The 19,811-nt window shown below is 43.6% G+C and overlaps 1 protein-coding gene across 2 annotated transcripts in view; it reads left to right on the plus strand.

Annotated features, from left to right (window-relative positions):
* CDH11 (cadherin 11) overlaps positions 1–19,811 on the plus strand; it is a 141,212-nt gene that overhangs the window by 69,256 nt on the left and 52,145 nt on the right. The window contains exon 1 of one of the 2 annotated variants that reach the window (XM_024733718.1): positions 6,506–6,588. The exons of the other annotated variant lie outside the window; for it this stretch is intronic. The gene's annotated coding sequence lies outside the window, so the exon portion shown is untranslated. Of the gene's footprint in view, positions 1–6,505; positions 6,589–19,811 lie in introns of those variants that run through there. 2 annotated transcript variants of the gene reach the window in all.

Genomic DNA, 19,811 nt, shown 5'->3' on the forward strand with positions numbered 1-19,811 from the left:
AAAAAAAAAAAAAAAAAAAAAAAGAAGATCTTTAGAGTAAAGTAAAAAGGAGCTGAGATTTAGGAAATGGGAGTCTTTCTCAAGCAGCAGACATCCTCTTTCCCAATTTCATTACAGTTTTCTTAGCTTTTAAAGAAGTTAAAAGAATAAAAAATAATAATAAAAGATTAATACTTCCTGAAATATATCCCTGCCTATTTCAGAGTGTTTGCTTTTTTCCCCTCATTGAAGGGTCTGGACTAGTGGCCTGACTCAGCGGTGGGAATGGCCAGGTTCTAATCTTGTTTCTTGCTGGAAAGTGACTGCTCTGTGCTCCTCTTTGATAATTTGTCAAATGTGGTCAACAATGGGGTGATTATTGTAATCGCCCAATAATTAGTGTCTACTCTATAGGGATTCTGTGACAGTTGACGGAGCTATTACCTCTAATGCACTTAGAACAATGCCTGTCACATAGAGACGGCTTCCTGAACAGGGCTCAGGGTGGTAGTGATGGCAATGCCTGAGTCTATACAATTCCAAATATCCAGGTGTTTCCAAATTCAGGTTCCTAGACAGAAGTTCGCAGTGAATGACAGAACACAGGTCATAGCCAGGTTTGTACAGCACAGGCACGCAGGTTTGCCCTGGAGGCCCGGCCTCCCCTCGAGCTGGCCTGAGCGTTAGCCTGTGAAGGTGGCAACAGGCACGGCCTCCACTGGGCTCTGTTGGCACCATGTGCTGGTTTCCATGAACAGGGTGCTCCTCTTTGCAGAAGAGTGGTGCCAACTAAAGTGCCCCACAAAATACAGAAGCAGCACAGTGCATGGGCTGGGAGTGGCGTCACACAAAATGACCTGGGTTGGAATTTTGGGTCTTCCTCTAACTGTGACTTTGAACAGAACAGTAACTCTCGTGCTCGTGTTTGTCTGTTTTTGTTTTTAATGGAGCAGGAAGCAGTGACCGTCTTGACTGTCTCCCAGGGTTGAAGAAGGACTTGCATGTTTTAAATTGTGAATCTGTACTTTCCTTCTCCTTCCCCAGCGCGATGTAGCTCAGCACAGAGGAGAAGGAGCTCTGGCGTCCCCCTCTGTGCATCATCTCAGCTTCCTTGTGAACCGCTACGTGTGACTTCTGCTGAGTGCTTTAACCTCGTGAAGCTTCTGCTTTCTCATCTGTTAAATGGGCATATTAGTTTCCTGTTGCTGCTGTAACGAGCTGCCACAAACCTAGTGGCTTTAAAACAACACAACTTTATTATCTTACAGTTGTGGAGATCAGCAGCCTAAAATGGGCCCCATGGGCTAACTAACTAAAATCAAGTTATCCATAGGGCTCTGTTCCTTCTGGAGGTCGTAGGGGAGAATCTTATTACTTGTCTTCTTCACATTCTAGGTGTCTCCTGGGTTCCTCAGCTCATGGCCTCTTCTTCTGCCTTCAAAGTTCATCACCTCATCCTCTGCTTCTCTCATCCATTCTCTCTCTCTCTCTGTCCCTCCTGCCTCCCTTGTATAAGGACCCTGTGATTACACTGACTCCACCTGAATAATCCAGAATGATCTGCCCATTTCAAGACCCTTAATTAAACCACATTCACAAAGTCCTCTTTGCCTTACAGTTTAATACATTTATAGGTTCTGGGAATTAACACATGGACATCTTTGTGCTGGGGCATTGTTTGTACTCATAGGACTGCTGCAAGGATCAAATGAGACAATGCATGTAAAATACTTAGCATGGTTCCCAGCACATAGTAATAACTCGATAAATGTTTATTCTCCTCCTTAGAATCACTGATGATGACATTTGCTTGCATACCTCCAGGAGACAGCTAGGGATTGCCACAGTTGTAATTGCCCAGCTCTGCACGCTGGCGGGAACAGTGGCCTTGTTTGGCCGTGGCTGGAGGCTTCCACTCATCTTAGCCCTGTAGGGAAGCCAGTCTGCAGAGATACTTCTGTCTGAATAATGCTCCCTCCAACAGAGTTAGCCTGACCAAGTTTTGCCTCTTTTCTAAGCTTCAGCTTTCTTATTTGTAAACTGAGGTTAGGGGGAGGAGCTTGACTCTGGGGCCCCGGGGTTCAGTGGTTCTTCTGTTGAAAATCTATGAACTATAAGAAATGATCACAGGTGAACCAAAAAAAGTGCAGGTTGGTATTAAGGTATGCTTACTGGCTTCTCAGGGAAAACAGCCCATTGCAAAACAACAACAATAGAAACAGCTATCATCTTCTCTTGCTTTCCATGAGCCTTCATCAGGGTTTCTACCTGCGGGTGCTTCTGGCTCGGGCTGAGCTATGTGATGACGTAGACAGGAGGCTAGCACTGGGTGCTTTCTGTAATGTGTGGATCCCGGATAAGTGAAGATGTGAGCTCAGGTTTCCAAGATGAAGGTGGGGGCTGAATTCTTCTATTTAGAAGATACATCGTTCATGGATCCAGGACTGGAGAGGAAAAAAGCAAAAAGAGGAAGAAGCCTACTACGTGTCAGACACGTAGGGATGCTGTCTGTGTATCATTTAATTCCCACCACTTTGCCTGGGCTGGGGAGCATTTTATCTCCATTTTTCAAATGAGAAAACAGAGTGTGAGAAAGATTGACTAATTTGCCTGATGCCTCACAGCTGGTAAGTGACTCGAGAAGAAGGAAGTTGAATTAATACTTCAAATCCAAAACGGAGCTTCTCAGCTATAGCAGTGAGCCTTCGTCAGTCTGGGCGATCTGGCTTTCTCTGGTACATGGCAGACCACTGTGAAGTGACTTGGTCAGCCCCCTGAATGTCTCCACTCTCCCTCTCTAGTGGACAGAAAGCCAAGGCCACGGTATATTTCATCATTTCCTCTTTTACCCAAATTCTTGCGAAAAAAATCTCCAGCTGCCCTGTCGTCTCCTTTACAGTCCTCTGTCTTCCCATCTCAAATCCCTCTTTTTCCAAGTCATTTCAGGCAAAGTCGAGTGATGGATGTTTGCAAACAAGTTGAAACCCTAGCACCCCAGTGATCCCTCTCGCCTTCAGATTTCACCTCCCATTGGAAGCTGGACACTCGTTGCCTGTGGCACCGTCTTCACTGATGATCTCTTTGGGACTCTTTCGGGGGATCTGTGTTTTGAATCATTTTAGAAGTGGCAAGAGCACTGTCTTGGGAGAATATTGGAAGTTCGTCAGAGCCACCCAGAGACAAGATGGCTGCAGGCCGTGAGGAGGTCCTGCCACTTAACGTGGGTTGTGGTGAGCAGTGACTTGTGACTCTGATGAGGTGGGTCTGCATGTCTTCTGTGACTTAGAAGCTGCCTCCAACAGGACATTTGGATGCATGGATTCAGGTGTTGGCACAAAATTAATCTCTTTAATTGCAAACCACAGTCCCTACAGAGGAGGAACACAGCAGGCACCTTCCAAACAGGTGCAGTATCAGATCCAGCACCTCTAAGAGTCCTGAGCAGAATGAAGCCAAGCCTTGAATCAAACACAAATCAAGCCTTGAATCTGACCTGGTGCAAGGTGCAGTGAAAGTCAGGAGGCTCTAGGGGTGGAAAAAAGAAAACAGATACTATAGAGTTGTTGTTTTTTTTTCTATGAGAAAGGCTGTACCAATTGGGCGATACTTAAAGTCAAACTGCTAAAAGTAGAACCTCTAAGATCAGATGGTCAGGGGTGGTATTAGTTGTGTGACCTTTGGTGAGTTATTTAACCTCTCAGAGTTTCAATTTTTCACCTATAAAATGGGGATAACAGTAGTTAAAAAAAAAACCCATAGGGCTGTGCGCAGATTAATGAAATAAAGCACGTAGAGTGCTAGGTGCAGTATTCAGCATGGAATAAGCACCCCATGACTGTGAGCCCCCCCTACCACTGGCTGCTATTAATCAGCTGTGTCCTCCTGGATGAGAGGAAGGCTGAGTGGGAGCTGATTTTGGAAACCCTGTTCCCCCTCAAGGAAAGTTTTTCCTTTCTTGGGGCAGGATTTTCAGCCTAAGCCCTACTCTCAGAGAGCAGCCTTCACCTTCACTAGTATCTCTGAACATTACTCTGACTTATTCTTTCACTCTCCATCAATAAAGCAAGGATAACAATAACCCTCGCTTTTGTCGGCTGATGTGTAACATGAGCTAATGTGTGCGAAAGTCCTTTGTAAATTACAAAGTGCTAGAAAGTACGAACTATTGTTGTGAATGTTCCATTGTAGGCACCTCGTAAACAATGCGGAAATTAAGGATGAGTACTACTGGTGTTCAAGGAGCATTTATGCCTTTTTAAGTTCTAGGGGCCGAGGCTTTAATGCTGACAATGATAAGAAATAGTATTTACTGAGCACTTACTACATGCCACATACAGTGTCCAGCACCTCACAAGAATTATCTCATTTAATGCTCACAACCACCCAAGGAGAAATGTGCTATACTATTCCCCCGCTTTTCAGTTGAAGGCATGTGATGAGGAAGAGCAGAGGTAGGCTTTAAACCCCATGCTCTTGGCCACAGCAGTGCCCATGGCTTATGGGGTGGGGGGTGGAGGCGCATGGCCTGGGGGCGGGTGACTGGGAAGAACTGACAATCACAATGGGCTATTTTCCCCTCGTGCTCAGCCTGCACTCTGCCCTTCTCCTTCTGTGTCAGTCCCCTGGGGCTGCCATAGTAACCAGGTACCACAAACTGGGTGGCTTGAACAACAGAAATTTGTCTCACAGTTTGGGAGGCCAGAAGTCCAAGATCGAGGTGTTGGCAGAGTGGGCTTCTTCTTGAGGGCTGTGAGGGAGAATCTGTGCCCTGCCATCCTCCTAGCTTCTGGGGGCCTCAGGCAGTTTTTGACTTATAGATGGTGTTCCCCAGTGATCAAATGTCCCCTTTCAATAAGGACAACAGTCATATTGGATGAGAGTCTACCCTAATGACTTCATCATCATCTTAACTTGATCATCTGCAAAGACCCGATTTGCACATAAGGTCACCTTCACAGGTACTGGGAGTTAGGAGTTCAGCATCTTTTAGGGAAACACAATTCAGGCTATAATACCATCCAAGCTCATTTCTAGGATTACCACTTTAGACACAAATGTGTCCACTATAGGTCTTTTCCCACAGACTCAATCAACAAGTATTCATTGAATGCTTCCCACGTGCTCAATATATCAAGCTACCCACTGGAAGTAAGATGATGAACAAAACACATATGAGCCCCATCGTCATGGAGCATTGATGATGCACTCTTGGAGAATTTCAATCACTAGACCCTCACAGTACTACAGCTAAGCCTTTTATCAGTAATTCCAAACGCGTCATCTAAAGGGATAAGTGAATGTAGCTTCATCGTTCTGAGTAAATCTAAAGAGAGAGTAACCGTACATAAATATTAATATTTGATCAACTTCATTTGCATGTACACATCTCCAGTTCATCCATTGCTTTGCAAAGTGGCATGTGATTTCTTAAAGTCTCTGTGTGTTTTTTTCCCCTAGTTTACTGGTAGGGTGTCATCACAGGCCTCCCAGACCAAACACTGTAAATAGAATGATTTTAACCAGTGTACCACTTATTAGATGGGAGAGCAATTAGCCTGTGCTCTGTTTAATTAAGCCTCACTTAATGGACAAACGTTTTCTTTAACGGGCTTGCTGTCACCTCCTCAGTTATTTAAGGCAGTTCATTTCACAACAGGGGGAAAAAAGAAAGAGACAGGAAAAAAAAATTCTCATTTGCTCCAAGTCGATTGGTCTGAGGAAAAGCTTGGCTGTCTAGAAGATGCCTAATTGCCTCTGTGATCCTGTGCTTAGTCTCTATTTAGTCTTAGGCTTCTTATTGAAACGCTAATCAGGGTTAGGTCTCACCTCTTGAATGATTTTGTAAAAACTTGATATTCCTCTGCTTAGCTAGGAATGTCTGCATGCAAGTATAATGCCACTCTGACTGAATGGAAAGATAACTAATCCCCTTAATTTTGCAAAGAGGGCTCTGATTTGGTACATACAGTACAGATCGGGGGAAATCAGAATAAAATTAATTTCCTTCTTTGCATAGGCACCACCTCTGTTATACCAAGAGCCACTTTTCTTTGGCTGAGTTTGTTGGGGGTTTGGAGAATGCTTGGCACGTGTATTTGAGCTTATTTCCTGTAGCTGGGGTCAAATTTAGGTTATGCCATTTTATCTGGTCAGAACTTGGGGAACTTAAGTTCTTTGATTCTCCGTTTCATCTGTCAAGTAGGAATAATTATCCCTACATCACAAGACTGTAAGGAGTTCAAGTACCATTCACGCTCCTAGCTCAAGGTCTAATTATTGCAGGCATGCAATACAATATATTATCTGCCTCTCCCTTTGTTCTCTGTCCCTTCCCCCAACCACCAACCCTTGAAGGTGGGACAGATGTGGTTGGTTTGGGGTTTTGTTTTTCCCCCACAGCCGTAACACACTCACCTTAAATCTGAGTCGTAGGCACTCTGCTGCTTCTGAGTTCTAAGGTCTTAACACATCTAACGATGAAAAATGACTAACTGAAGCAGACACCCATTTATTTTTGACAGAGGAGAACCACAGTGATGGACATTTGGCTATTTTTGCATGGTCAGCTGACTTGCTGCTGACTTTCCATCTTCCCGTGCTGCAGTACAGGTATGAATCCGAGCATTGCCTTCACCTGCATTGGCCAAAGAGTAAACGCTATCAGTATTATAATTATTATTTATTTTTTCTGCTTGTGGTCTGCCTTGTGCCTACCTTTCCTGCCTCACCCACTTCCTCTTCTTGAGCAGTTCCTGTGTTTTCACAGTCCCACATTCCCATTGTTACCCGAACACAGAATCTAATTCCATGCCTTAGATGTTTGTTCCCGCTGGTCTGACCCTGAACATCTGATTCATTCGTATATTTCAAGACTTAATTCTGGCTTATCAAGTTAAGTCTTCTCTGACCAACCACGTGCTTGTGCCCTCATTTATGTGAGTCTCCTATGAGTTCTCTCAGCTCTCTCATTTCCCCATCAAAGCACCTTCCACATTGTTTCCCAATTTTCCAGGCTGCTGCCCAGCCCGCCACCACCACCATGAGACTCTCCGTGACTTGAGGACCATGACAACATCCTCTTGTTATTCCCTCTGCTTAACACCAGGTTCCCACTTCATGCTGAGGGCACGTTTGGCAAATGCATTTTTATTACTTTGTGTGTGTGTGTGAATAAAGATCCATGAATGCTGCCTTCTGAAATGACCTTGGAAGTTGCCTGCTAATCCAGCATGGTACATGCTCCTAATATGAATGATCCTGACTCTCAGATTTGGGTATTGGTTATTTTCTCAGAACCAGTGTCAAGTCAGAGGATGAAAGAGAACATTCATTATTCCTAATTCCTCAATCAATTAGCACTATAGATAATTCTTTCATCCTTAGGCCTTTTACACTATAGGTCACCTGTCAATATCCAACGGCCTATTCTACCTTCTACCTGGGAAATCTAAAATCCTTCCTTGGTTTTCTCTGACCTCAGTTACACTGATTTTAAAAGTTCCCAAACTGTCAACATTTACCCAGATGTGATCTCTTCTGCCCAGTGATGTTGCTTCTGTGAAGAAGTAGGCAAGAGAATTCTGAGTTCACAGAGAAGATATTTGAAGACAAAATGATTCTGGAAATTAGGATAAAAATAATTTGAAGCTTGAAGATTGGCTTACCTAGTCCAGTTCTTTATTTGTACAAATATTTCCACTTTGTCAGACAAAATACAGGACTTCCAGTTAAATCTGAATTTCAGATAAACAACGAAGTGTTTTAGTATAAATATGTCCCCCAGATTTTATAAGACATACTCGTACTAAAAATAACTGTTGTTTCTTTGAAACTCAGATTTATTTGGATGTCCTGTACTTTCATTTGCTAAGTCTAGACCCCTGCTTTCCACTAAAGTTAATGACCTGCCCACTATGATTTGATAGGTTTGACACCAGGCATGATAGGGTTGGAAACACGCAGGCTTTCTGAGACCCAAACCAGTATTCATTCCTAAATCATATGATTGGGAGTGGAAATTTTTCTACTGTAACACAAAGGGCTTTTGGCAAGTTTGTGATCCTAGAAATCTGCCCCATCTTAGCAAAGCAAGAGTTGGTTCAACACGCAACCCAACTCAAGAAAAGTGAGCCATATTAAAACAGTTTTACCAAGGGTAATTGCAACATAGTTTCGTCAGTTCAGCACACCACAAGCCTGACTGCAAATGACGGGTGTGTGCCCATTGACGCCAGGTTCTCTCTAAAAAAATTGCTGTTGTTTTCTGTTGTGTAGGACATCGGCAAAAGGAACTGTATTGAGGATTACCAGAGCCATACAATAGAATATGGGCAGTTTACTCTGAAGCCATCCATTTATCCAGTATGCATGATGTCTAGTTGTCTCCAAAATAAACTCCGATTCTCCATGCTCACTAAGGAACTGACTTAAAATTCTTTAGCCAGTTATAAGTAAAAGAATTTTCACTATTCTGCTATAATCTGAATTTCTCCTCTTTATCATGCTTTCTTGTTCCAAGATGGCTTCACTGGGAAAATAAAAAATCACATCCTTCTCTTAAGGTCTTCATTACTCTTTTTTTTTTTTTAACATCTTTATTGAATTATAATTGCTTTACAATGTTGTGTTAGTTTCTGCTGTATAACAGTTCATTACTCTCTGCAGGAAAAAAAAAATGTATCTTTTCTCATCTACCTGCTCAAAGTGCAATCTCAGTGCCAAGTTTGTGACTTGTAATGATTTGAAGGAGACGTTGCTTCTTTTAAATATGTTCAACAAAATGTCTGCTTGCTTTTTCTTATGACCCCAGGAAGATATTTTTTGGATTTTGGTTTAGATATCACTGGTGTTTCACTCTGAGTGTTCTCAAAGTGAAACCTCCATCCCCTCCTCATGTCAAGGAGCCTATACTCTATACTCACTTATGGTAAGAGTCACTTTTCAATCTGGATACAATCTGAAAAGCCATTCCCTTTTCAGAAAAGCCATTCCATCCTGTTGCCAGGATGCATCCTGGGTAACACTTAAATCTTTCCTCTCTTGTAGGAAGATCTTAATGGTTACCCAAGAACTGAAGGCTGGGCATCTGTTGAAGAGGGTGTACAAGCTGGTGAAATACTGACATAAAATAAGAATTTAACTTATGTAGCAGCCGCGGGTTCAGTTCACTCCCTGCTGGATAAAACATGATTCAGCAGCAAGGTGCAGAGACTCTGCCATAGGGCCTGTTGGGACATCTCAGCTGCAGAGTGGGAAGGGCAGGAAGGTGAGACACAGGCGTGTGTGTGTATGTGTGTGTGTGTGTTTGGTTGGAGCGGTTAGCTAGAATAACTCTAATGCAGCAGTAAATATTAAGATCCCAGAATCCCAGAGCCCTTGCTCTGGGTTGGTCCAAAGGGTATACATCTGAGGGAGAAGTACAGTCATCGCCAGAGTTACACAGCAGATACAGGCAGGAGGCAGAATCATTTACTGTCTCCTCTGCCCAGACAGAAGGGAGACCCCAAGAAGTAGGTAAAAATGCCAGAGTCGGGGCAGACCCCAGGGAGAAAAACCTGGCATGGCCTAGGTACAACCTCAAAGTCCTAGGCAGTCCAACTGGGCTTATCACCAGAGAAGCAGTCATGGTGAGGATTAGGTAGTGGGTTTCCCAAGAAACAAGGCATCAACTCATGATGTGGAGGGCATGGCTTCTGAGGAGGAATAAGAAGGGGGCTTTAGTACTGTCCTTCCACTTCTACATTCCAAAATTCTATCCATCTGTTTCCTTTCTGGGTGAAGTGGCTATGCCATCCTGAGTATATTTTGACCTCTCTGAATGTTCATCTTTACTGTTCATTTTAATGAGCTACTTAATCTGGGGTTGTTAGTATTTTCTGAATGTGTATGTTTGTCAAATCGACTAGCTTTCAAATTCTGAATCTCCCCTCCCCAACCCGCCCCAACCTTGTGAGTTCTGGGTGGGATTTACTAGGTTGCTGGAGTTTAGATCTTAAAATGTCTATGCATAGAAGATGGAGGATGGGAATTTAGACCTTGGGGATGCAGAGGGTCCCAGCCTGGGATACCCAGTGAAGAGGTTGTATTCAGAAGCAGGAAGAGACTGAATGAGGAGACCAAGTCATGTTTCTATGTCCCTGAGGGCAGCCATCCTTGAGATGCAAGAGTGAACATCTCTGTCATGGATGTCTTGCCAGGAAGGCTAAGTAAGTCCTTGATGATAAATTTCATGACTTATACAATAACTACTTTGTTGTTCAGTCTTCCTCTGCCCCTTGTGTGACTGGGGCAACTCTGGTCCAAGGGACTTCCCCTTAGTGGGTGATGCTAGAGAGCCCATTCCACTTTACCAGCAGTACCATGGATTGCAAAAGTCTGCCCTTCTGATAAAATCTTTTTGGAAAGAGGTATTTGATTAAAGGATGTAAGATTCTTGAGAGCAAGGGTAGAACCCATCCCCTGCTGCACATGCTTCTCCTGGGGAGACATCATGGCGTACCTGGGAAATATCCCATTGTACTTTGTCACCTTGGTGCTCTATACACTGATTAAAGTTTTATATTTTTTGTTTGTTTACGTAATTTTGTTAAAAAAAAAAAGGTTATTGTCACCGCCTCTCCATTTGCTGTTAAAAACAGGATTGACTCTCCTTTGCAGTGTGGGTATTGAAGCAACCAGTGGTCTTCCTGTCAGAGAATACTTCTGGGCCTCACCTTGGATGCCCTCAGATGAACCGTTGATGTGTGGGACTTGCCTCCATCAAGGCATGATCCTTCCTTCCATGAGCTACATACCTAATCTTTTCAATGATGATTAGCTCATGAGATCTCACAGAGCTATCTCACGTTGGGCTGGTTCCTATTGTTGGAAGACATTTATTGTCTGGCTGCCTTCCTTTAGTTCCCTGCACCACTTGCATATTATTACTCATTAGCACTTTCTCTGAGGCTGAGGCAGTAAAGGATATAGAGGAAAATTTTGTTCTAAAGTGGAAAATGTTGTGAGAGAGAGGTGTGGAAATCACGATTCATTCCTTCAAGGACTGTTTGGAAGAGTGGGGCAGGCTGGAGAACACCTAGGGAAGGGTTGGGGCAATTCCTCTAAGGAAATGTTAAGGGACTGGTTTTGTTTGAAGTAGAGAATTAATTGCAAGACTCTTGGAGGAAATACGCACTCTCTAAAAATGCTAGTAACCTGAGTTCCTTGAGAGCAAAGAATATGTTTCACCTTAGTTTGTAGCATTTAACAATTGCAGAGATCCTACAAATATTTACTAAGTGGTTGTGATGTGGAATAAGATCCTGCTGAGCTCTGAGCATCCCCAGAAGGAAAAATTAAGACCTTCAGAGGACAATTACAGAGACGTTCATCATCAGAGGTGGAAAGATAAGAGCTTCCGAATGGGCCATATATGTCTTCAAATTTCATTTCAGGTGCCAACTAAACCGAATGCTCTGAAAGTGAAGTTCCTCTGGCCCTTGTTTCCTTATCTGGACAAAGGAGGCAATTATGCAGAACTCTCAAAGATGCTGGAGGGAGAGAGGCTATAAAGAATCTACATAAAGTATCTAGCACCTAGCAAGGTGCCTACCACACAGTAGGTGCTCAAAAAAACAGAACCTAGTTTGTAGATGATAACTCACTAACATTTATGCCACCCCCCTCTTCCCCATGGACTGGGCTGTTTCAAAAGGAGGCTGAATGGAGAATGAGTGATTTGCCAAGATGGCCTCCCCTAACTCATCCGGTCAGGAGAGCCCACCCTCTCATGTGACAAGTACTTGGCAGCTTTGTCCATACTCCTTATCATTGCTCCATTCTCATCCCATTTCAAGGATAACTGAAAGACCCCTTAGTCTCTGCAGAGAAACTTCTGGCCTTTATCCCTATCAAGTCTGGGTCCTTGCTGGAATCAGCCAGCCCCCTCTCCCCAACACACACACACCATCCTCTAGGCAAGGAGGTCAGTGTCTTCACAAGTCACCACTACAGAATTCCCTCTGGTCCTGGGGCAAACAAAAAGGATGCCCGTGTACATTTGTAGCATCTGGCAGATTTTATAACCTTATCAGAGAAAGGGAGTGAAATCACATCTCCTTTCTGTAACAGTAACAGGTCATTTACATTTATCTACAATCCACACCACTAAAGGTTAAAAGCCAAAACTTTAAAAATTACTCAAAGAAATGGAAGTTGCCACTGCTGTCAGCATTTCATCATGCGTCCCCTCACCTGTGTAGCCCACATTATGCTTTTACAAAGAGCTTCCCAAACCATTATCTTATTCGACCCTCAACTTAACTTGGGAGCCAGGGAGGTCATGCATCATTTGCCTTTCTTTTCATAAGAGAAAACAGATTCACAGAGGTGAAGTGAGCTGTCGGTTGTCAGTGGTCCCACGGTTTCCTGAGCCCGGACCTCCTCCCTAAACCAGGAGATTATAGGCACTGAAGCAGGAACTTACTTACTGTTGCTGGATTGAGACAGCAAGTCTGTTAGGTATCAAGATCTCAGAAGCGGTTTCTTTTTTCCTTCATTGTTTCTAATGCAGCTGAACTGCTTTTCAAGGAAGCATTTTGCCCAGTCTAGCGGTGTGTCCTGTTTGCTGTGGAGTATGGGGCCTGTTGGTTCAGCCATCCCCCACCCATTGTAGTCCTATCCCTTGATTTTTCCAGGCATTCTGCTAATGTCATGTGGAGAGGCACTGTGTTACCCAGCCCTTTATTTCACAGATAGGAAAACTGAGGTCTAGAAGATTGGCCGTAAGCAATGAGTTCATGGCAGGTTTTGAATGCCTAGAACAGTGTTCTTTGTCTACCTTCATTCCCTGAACAGACATTTCTGCTTAACTTGAGGATGTTCTAGTGCCCAAGACCAACGCTGACTAATAAGAGAAGTTGTTTTTCGATGATTGAAATCACCATTGAGCACTTGAAATGGGACTAGCATGTGCAGGAAGTACATTTTAAATTTCATTTAATTTAGATGAGTTTAAATTTTAAAAGCTACATGTGTCTAGGTTGCTACCATATTGGCGGGTATAGCTCTAGATCAGTGGTTCTCAGCTTGAATGTACACTGCAACCCCCCGGGGAACTTGAAAAATACTGAATCCTGGTTTCTTTGCTTTCAAGTGGTTTAGAGTAGGGCCTTGGCAATGGGATTTTTCAAATGACCTCGCTCCCCTCTGCTTAATTCTAATATGCAGAAAAGTTCTTGAGACACTATAGTCTAAATTTTAAGCCCTATGAGGGGCAGAGGCCATGTCGGCATATACATCACTGTAGTCAGGGGCAAGGAATTCAGTGAGAACTTGGCTATGTTCCCAAATCTTAGGGAAAAGGAAGGGTTAAAAGTGCCCTTATTAAATTGCTTAAAAGGACAGTGTGGGCTTCCCAGGTGGCGCAGTGGTTGAGAGTCCGCCCGCCGATGCAGGGGACACGGGTTCGTGCCCCTGTCCGGGAAGATCCCACATGCCGCGGAGCAGCTGGGCCCGTGAGCCATGGCCGCTGAGCCTGCGCGTCGGGAGCCTGTGCTCCGCAACGGGAGAGGCCACAACAGTGAGAGGCCCGCATACCACAAAAAAAAAAAAAAGTACAGTGTGATCAAACGAATGGAAATGGTCCTTCTTCCCGGCAGAGAGAGAGGATGAAGTAGGTCTCTTTGTGATAATGACTCTGGTAATGAATTATAAGTAAGGTATGTATTTCTTCCAGAAATGCATTTGTAGCAGTAGATGTTTTTGCCAAGCAAGTGAACTCACGTCTGTAATTCACAATAGGATTAACCTGGGATTATAGAAAATCTAATTAAGTGAACCATATCATCTGAGAGCCACAAAAGACACTTAGCATTGCCTTTGAAAGTCCTGCCTGTCTGACAGTGTTTGGCATATGCTTCAGAAAATGCTCTGCACACGTACAAGGCACTTGACTAGTTTGCTGTATCCCATTACTTTTCTTTTATGCTTAACTTTTTTCAAAAAAAAAACCCCTTAATTTGATAACTGATGTTAGTGCGTTTGAAAAGAAAGAATTGGGCCTCAAAGACTGGATTATTTGAAACCACTATGCGATCATTCTGAAGCTATTGTTGGTGTCTGGTTTCTGAAAACAAGGAGGGGCAGGGACTCTCTGCGGGGTCTGTAAAGATACAAAAAAAGCCATTTAAAACATGGCAGAGTTTAGTCTACTCCTAGCATGATAGCATAGTTTGGGGAGGTCCATTAGAAAGAGACCTCCAGAACAGCCCACCCACACTCAGGTAAAAATCAAGCTTCTGATAATTGGAAGCAGCTTGACTCTCCATTCCTCACTCCTGTTCAGCGGCTGATTAAGCTGGACGGATGCACGGGGACCGCAGTGGATTGAGGTCACAGGCTGGCCTTCTCAGAATTCTAAAGGCTCTGGGAGGTGGTGATTGGAGGCACTCTCTCTCCTCGCCTTAGTAATTATTTCAAAAAACCACATCAAGCCCTTGTCAGTTATTAAGGCCACCCTGGGATAACTCCTCCTCTTATTGTTTATGCTTTAAAAAACAGACTTTGTGTTTCTCTGCAGGATGTCACATTCTAGCAAGAATATGTAGATTGCTTTTCCTCTTCCAGTTCTCCACTGATCATCTTTAAAGACCTCCCAGGTCCTTATTTCTGAATGTCTGTTCCTTTCTTGAACCTGGACTGGCCGTTTCATAGAAATCGTTTGAAAAGGAGGACTGCTTTTAATCCAGGTTTTGAGGGGAAAGGGCAGGGTAGATGTTATAAAAATTATCTTTCACTGTCGATACTTGTTCCTCCCCCTATATTTTCGCTCTATACAGTGAGGTCTTTAGGTTTTGTTCATGCTGTCTTTTATTTTGCAAGTTACTTATCATTTCTGTATCTCAGTTTTCCCATCTGTCTGTTGAAGAAGGACGAATAGTGGAAAATCTAAGCTAGGATTTCCCCCAGTTCTGAGATTCTAAGATTGATTAATGCAACAAAATGTCCGAACTTGAAACAGAAATGCTGACATTGACAATACCTACTACTGGAAGAAGTTGGGAACTGGACTTACTCTGAGCTTTCCACTTGAGCATCAATCCATTGGCTTTACAAGCTTAATATGTTTAAAACCAAACTCATGCTCTTTATCCCCAAACCAGTGTCTTCTTCTTTTGAGGCCAGAAGCAGCACCACTGTTTTCTCACTCTCCCCAGACTGCAGAGTCGCATCCTCTATCCTCAATCTGTCCAGTTCCCAAGGCCCTTCCCATCGCATGATTTCTAGAAAGGCCTTCTTTCCTCCATACGAGGCTTATTTTTCTAGTTCAGAACCATACTATCTCTCACCTGAACTATTGCAATGACTCCAGGAGTCTCCCTGGACTCATATATTAGTATCATTGCATTTAGCAATCCCTATTATAAATATCGGTTTGTCTGTATCTCCTTAATGGGCAGCCTCCTGGAGACCTTTGTGAGGCTTGCACCGTACTGCATGTTGTATGTGTATTATATGCCATATTCATGCATCCAGGGCTTATAGTACATATTTATGTATTCTTGGTGAAGGAACAAAACTCCTAATTTATCGTCTTTATCACCTGCTGTGTGCCAGCCCATGTCAAGTACTACACGGAGTTCTCTTCATGCACCATCTTGTTTCATTTTAGAACTCCCCCGTTAAGACCGGTCCTGGTGTTCTTCACATCTTCAGTATTGCAGTGTGGAGACCTACAGAGGTTGAGTCACACACGTAGTGAGCAGTAACTCTTGAGCTGTAATCCTCTAACCCCATCTGACTCCTGAGCCCATGCTCTCAACAATTTTGTCAGGACTGCCATTTCTCATGTTGGTTTATCCTGTATACCCCTGACAGCTCGGACTCCATCAATCTCCTGACCAGAGAACTTAATGGATTCCCACTGGCCATCAGGTAAAGTCCTGATTCCTAATGCTGGGTTTTAATACCTGTCACATTAGCAGGTCTTGCATTGCCTAGTCCCAGAGGGCCCCATTCACATTATATCTGACGTAAGTGGGACTCCTGGAGTTGTGCATGGAGCAGCCCTGCCAGTGCAGCAGGATCCAGACCTTCTAAATGAATTTTCATCTCTCTCCATCCAGGGAAAGTTGCTGTGTCTCAGCCCAGCACAGACTCACAGGCTCCTTTAGACAGCTCCTTAACAGGCTGTTGCCAGTCTTCTATTTTATAGAAGGAGAAACTCAGTCCCAGAGGAAGAGTGTCTTTTCTAAGATTACACAACTGTTTAGTGGCAGAACCTTTGCTACAACACAAGTGTCTTGACTTTTGTTCTACACCTCTCCCTATTGCCCAGCATTCCTTGGAAATTTAGAGAAGAAATAGGCATTTTCTACATCTGAACAAAGGATCTCCACAGCTATAGTACTTCACCCTTGACCAGGGGAAGAACCACCGAACTTTTCCTCTTGATCATTGTATTGATAGTTTACTAGGTTTGCTGTTTGATGAGAAAAGAAAGCACTCAAGTTAGCTCATGTACAAGGGGCTAATTGTCATCTGACGTATAGGGAGGGCAGTGCAAACAACCTCATAGAAATTCAGAAACAGAGTATCAGTAGGGCTGAGCCCTGCGGAGACAACAGCTGGAGGAAGTCCTTGATTGCCAAGATCTTCAGATAACAGGGCCATGTGCTCTGCCATTTATGTGGCTCAGGGACAGAGGCCATGTTTGTTTCCGTTTGGTTTCTAACTGACTTGCTCATACTTTGATTTCACTGAAACACTGGCCGTAAGATGTCACTTTGTGGCTACTCCATCCCCCAGGTGCCTCATAACCTTCTGTTTCAGCTCCCTTACTAACTGGCAAATGGTCCTGTTTTCTTTCATTAAAGTTCCCCAGTGAATCTGATTCACCCAGGTTATCTTTTTTTTTTCTTTTTTTTTGCGGTACGCGGGCCTCTCACTGTTGTGGCCTCTCCCGTTGCGGAGCACAGGCTCCGGACACGCAGGCTCAGCGGCCATGGCTCACGGGCCCAGCCGCTCCGCAGCATGTGGGATCCTCCCGGACCGGGGCACGAACCCGTGTCCCCTGCATCGGCAGGCGGACTCTCAACCACTGCGCCACCAGGGAAGCCCCCCAGGTTATCATTTTGAACGAGGTTACACAGTTTGATAAAATCAGGGGTTGGTTTATGGTTTGGTTATCACTGGACTATATGTGGTTCAATCATCCATGGCTCTGGGTGAGAGTGGAAACTCCGGATGTGGGAGACTGTTAATATAGGTATTTGCTTGGAAGGGGCTGGAGTAGGCAAGTACCAGAAGGCAGGAGTGGTATGTTACAAATTCATCTGCAGAGATGTGGTCACTGATTCCTCTGTGTTCTTTTACCCAGTCCTGTTTGCACTTATCACATCATACGATCATTTATCTGTTTAGACAACTGTCTCACCATTGTTTGAGTAGAGTCTACAGATCAGAGAGGCATTGCAGCCTCCAGGGTCCAACCCAGGTCTGGCACTGTGAAAAGTTACTGCTGAATGAAGGAACCAGGAAATAAAGAAAGCTTTATAGATATTCACTGCTCTGAGACAAAGAGAGATTTACGTACAGGCCTTTGATACCACAAATGACGTTACATTATGTCGAGCATCTGTTTATCATTACCATTTTTGCCCTAATCTTCCCTCAGGTACTTTCACTCATGCAGAAGAAAAATGGAAAATAAGATCTCTCTCTTTCCACACATTCATACAGGGTGTGTATTCATAGCCCGAGATGATACTGATGACAGTGTCATTACCTGTATGTGATGATATATTTTATTCATCTTAATGATTAACATTTTCAAATATTACAGTGAGAAAAAGACTATCTTAAGGATTGAGTAGAGCAAAAATAATAAGTTCTTCGTATCACAGATTGTGTTTAGTCATCTTGTCATTTGAAGATGATTTAATTACTTGAAAAGATGAATAAATAATCAGTGAATGATTCTATATGTTTGGGGTCTGGGGACTTAAGATGGATTTCTAGAATACTCTGTGGCCACAAAAGCCTAAGAATATAAAGGCTCATTGTACATGCTTAAATGAAATTCACATCTAACAAAGATTTTTTTCAATGTCAAATACAACATGGAGTTTAGACCATCCTTGGAGATGGTCTAAACCATGTCCTTGTGTTGAAGATCAGGAACATGGACTCTGAGTGTTTGGGAGCCAGGCAAAGCCAAAGCATGGGTTTTGCAGTCACATAAATTTGAATTTGAATTGCAGCCTTGCCCGTGTTTCAGAGTGTATCCTTGAGTGATTTACTTCATCACTCACAACCTCAGTTTCCTTGTAGATAATATTGTGGGTGATATTTACATACAGTTGTGGTGAAAATACAGTTAAATGGTGTATATCAAGCCCTGAGTATATTGCCGAGTACTAGAAAAATCAAGCACCTCGTCAAGGATAATTTCAACTATCATTACCTAATTTTATATAGCCCATAAGTGATGGAACTAGGATTTGGACCCAGGCCTTCCCAATACCAGGCATGGTCTGATCTTTTCACTTCCAAAGCTGACACTCCTGTGGTTCTCTATTTCTCTAGAAGCAGAGAATGAAACTTACATGGAACAGTTTTAAACATTCCACTTGCCCTTAAAGCACATCATGGTCATTGATGAGGAGCCCTCTTTGCTACCTACTTTTTTTTTTTTTTTTGCGGTACGCGGGCCCCTCACTGTTGTGGCCTCTCCCGTTGCGGAGCACAGGCTCCGGACACGCAGGCTCAGCGGCCATGGCTCACGGGCCCAGCCGCTCTGCGGCACGTGGGATCTTCCCGGACCGGGGCACGAACCCGTGTGCCCTGCATCGGCAGGCGGACTCTCAACCACTGCACCACCAGGGAAGCCCTTTGCTACCTACTTTAACATTTGAATTTGGTATCAGAGAGTGGAGTAACATACACAATGCCTGCTTGGCAGTCTCTGCTGTGTATTCTGCACCTGAGCAGAAGTGACTTACCACAAGCTTATGCTTTGCTCCAAGCGTAGAAATCGGGGAAGAAATGTGATTCAGTAGTTCTTGTAATACTTCCTCTCTCCATTCTCTGTGATTTCCACAGACATGGCATAATTCCTGTGATTTGATTTGAAACTAGAGACCAGCTCAGTGCTGAGTGATGAGATCTGAACGGGGAATAAAATATGCTTGAATTAATTTGCATAATGGAATCCGATTGGTCACAAAGCTGTGTTTGTTGCAGTGGGGACCAGAGCCCCTGAGCTCCTGACAAGAGGCCACTGCACTTGCAGAATAAGGTTTTGAGTTCTGGTGGACTCGGTAATATTCTTAATGTAATGATAACCTGTAATGATAACCTGTCTTTAACTGTAAATTAACTCCCTGGAAATGAAAAGAACAGGTCAGCCTGTCTGATCCTTCCAGCTCTGTGGGGGAGGAGAAAGCTAAAAAACCAAAGCCGTTTGATTTTTGCTAAGCGTTTTCGTCTTTTTTTCTCTACCCGATAACAATTTCCAGCACGAGTCCAAATATACTTAAACACCCGTATGTCATTTTCTTTAACGGTGACAAAAGCAAACACAGTGAGTTTTATGCTCAAGGCGCAGTAGCTTATGACGGGCTATCTGCTCTCAAGATAGAGGGGCGAGCCTTCCACTTAGAGCTGGTGGTTTTGCAAATCCATTTTCCTGTCATGTTATTACTCCTGTGACTTTCAACAACATTTATTTTTCCTTGCAAGCAATATCCTCCCATCATAAAATAAAGTCCTCCTGTCTGTTTTAGTGGAACCTCAATGCTTAGACATTCTTGCATACTGCTAGAAAGTGCTTAAAAGGAAGGATTGTTCAAGAA

Source organism: Neophocaena asiaeorientalis, unplaced genomic scaffold, assembly GCF_003031525.2.
Source record: "Neophocaena asiaeorientalis asiaeorientalis breed wild unplaced genomic scaffold, Neophocaena_asiaeorientalis_V1.1 scaffold90, whole genome shotgun sequence".
Lineage (NCBI taxonomy): Eukaryota > Metazoa > Chordata > Mammalia > Artiodactyla > Phocoenidae > Neophocaena > Neophocaena asiaeorientalis.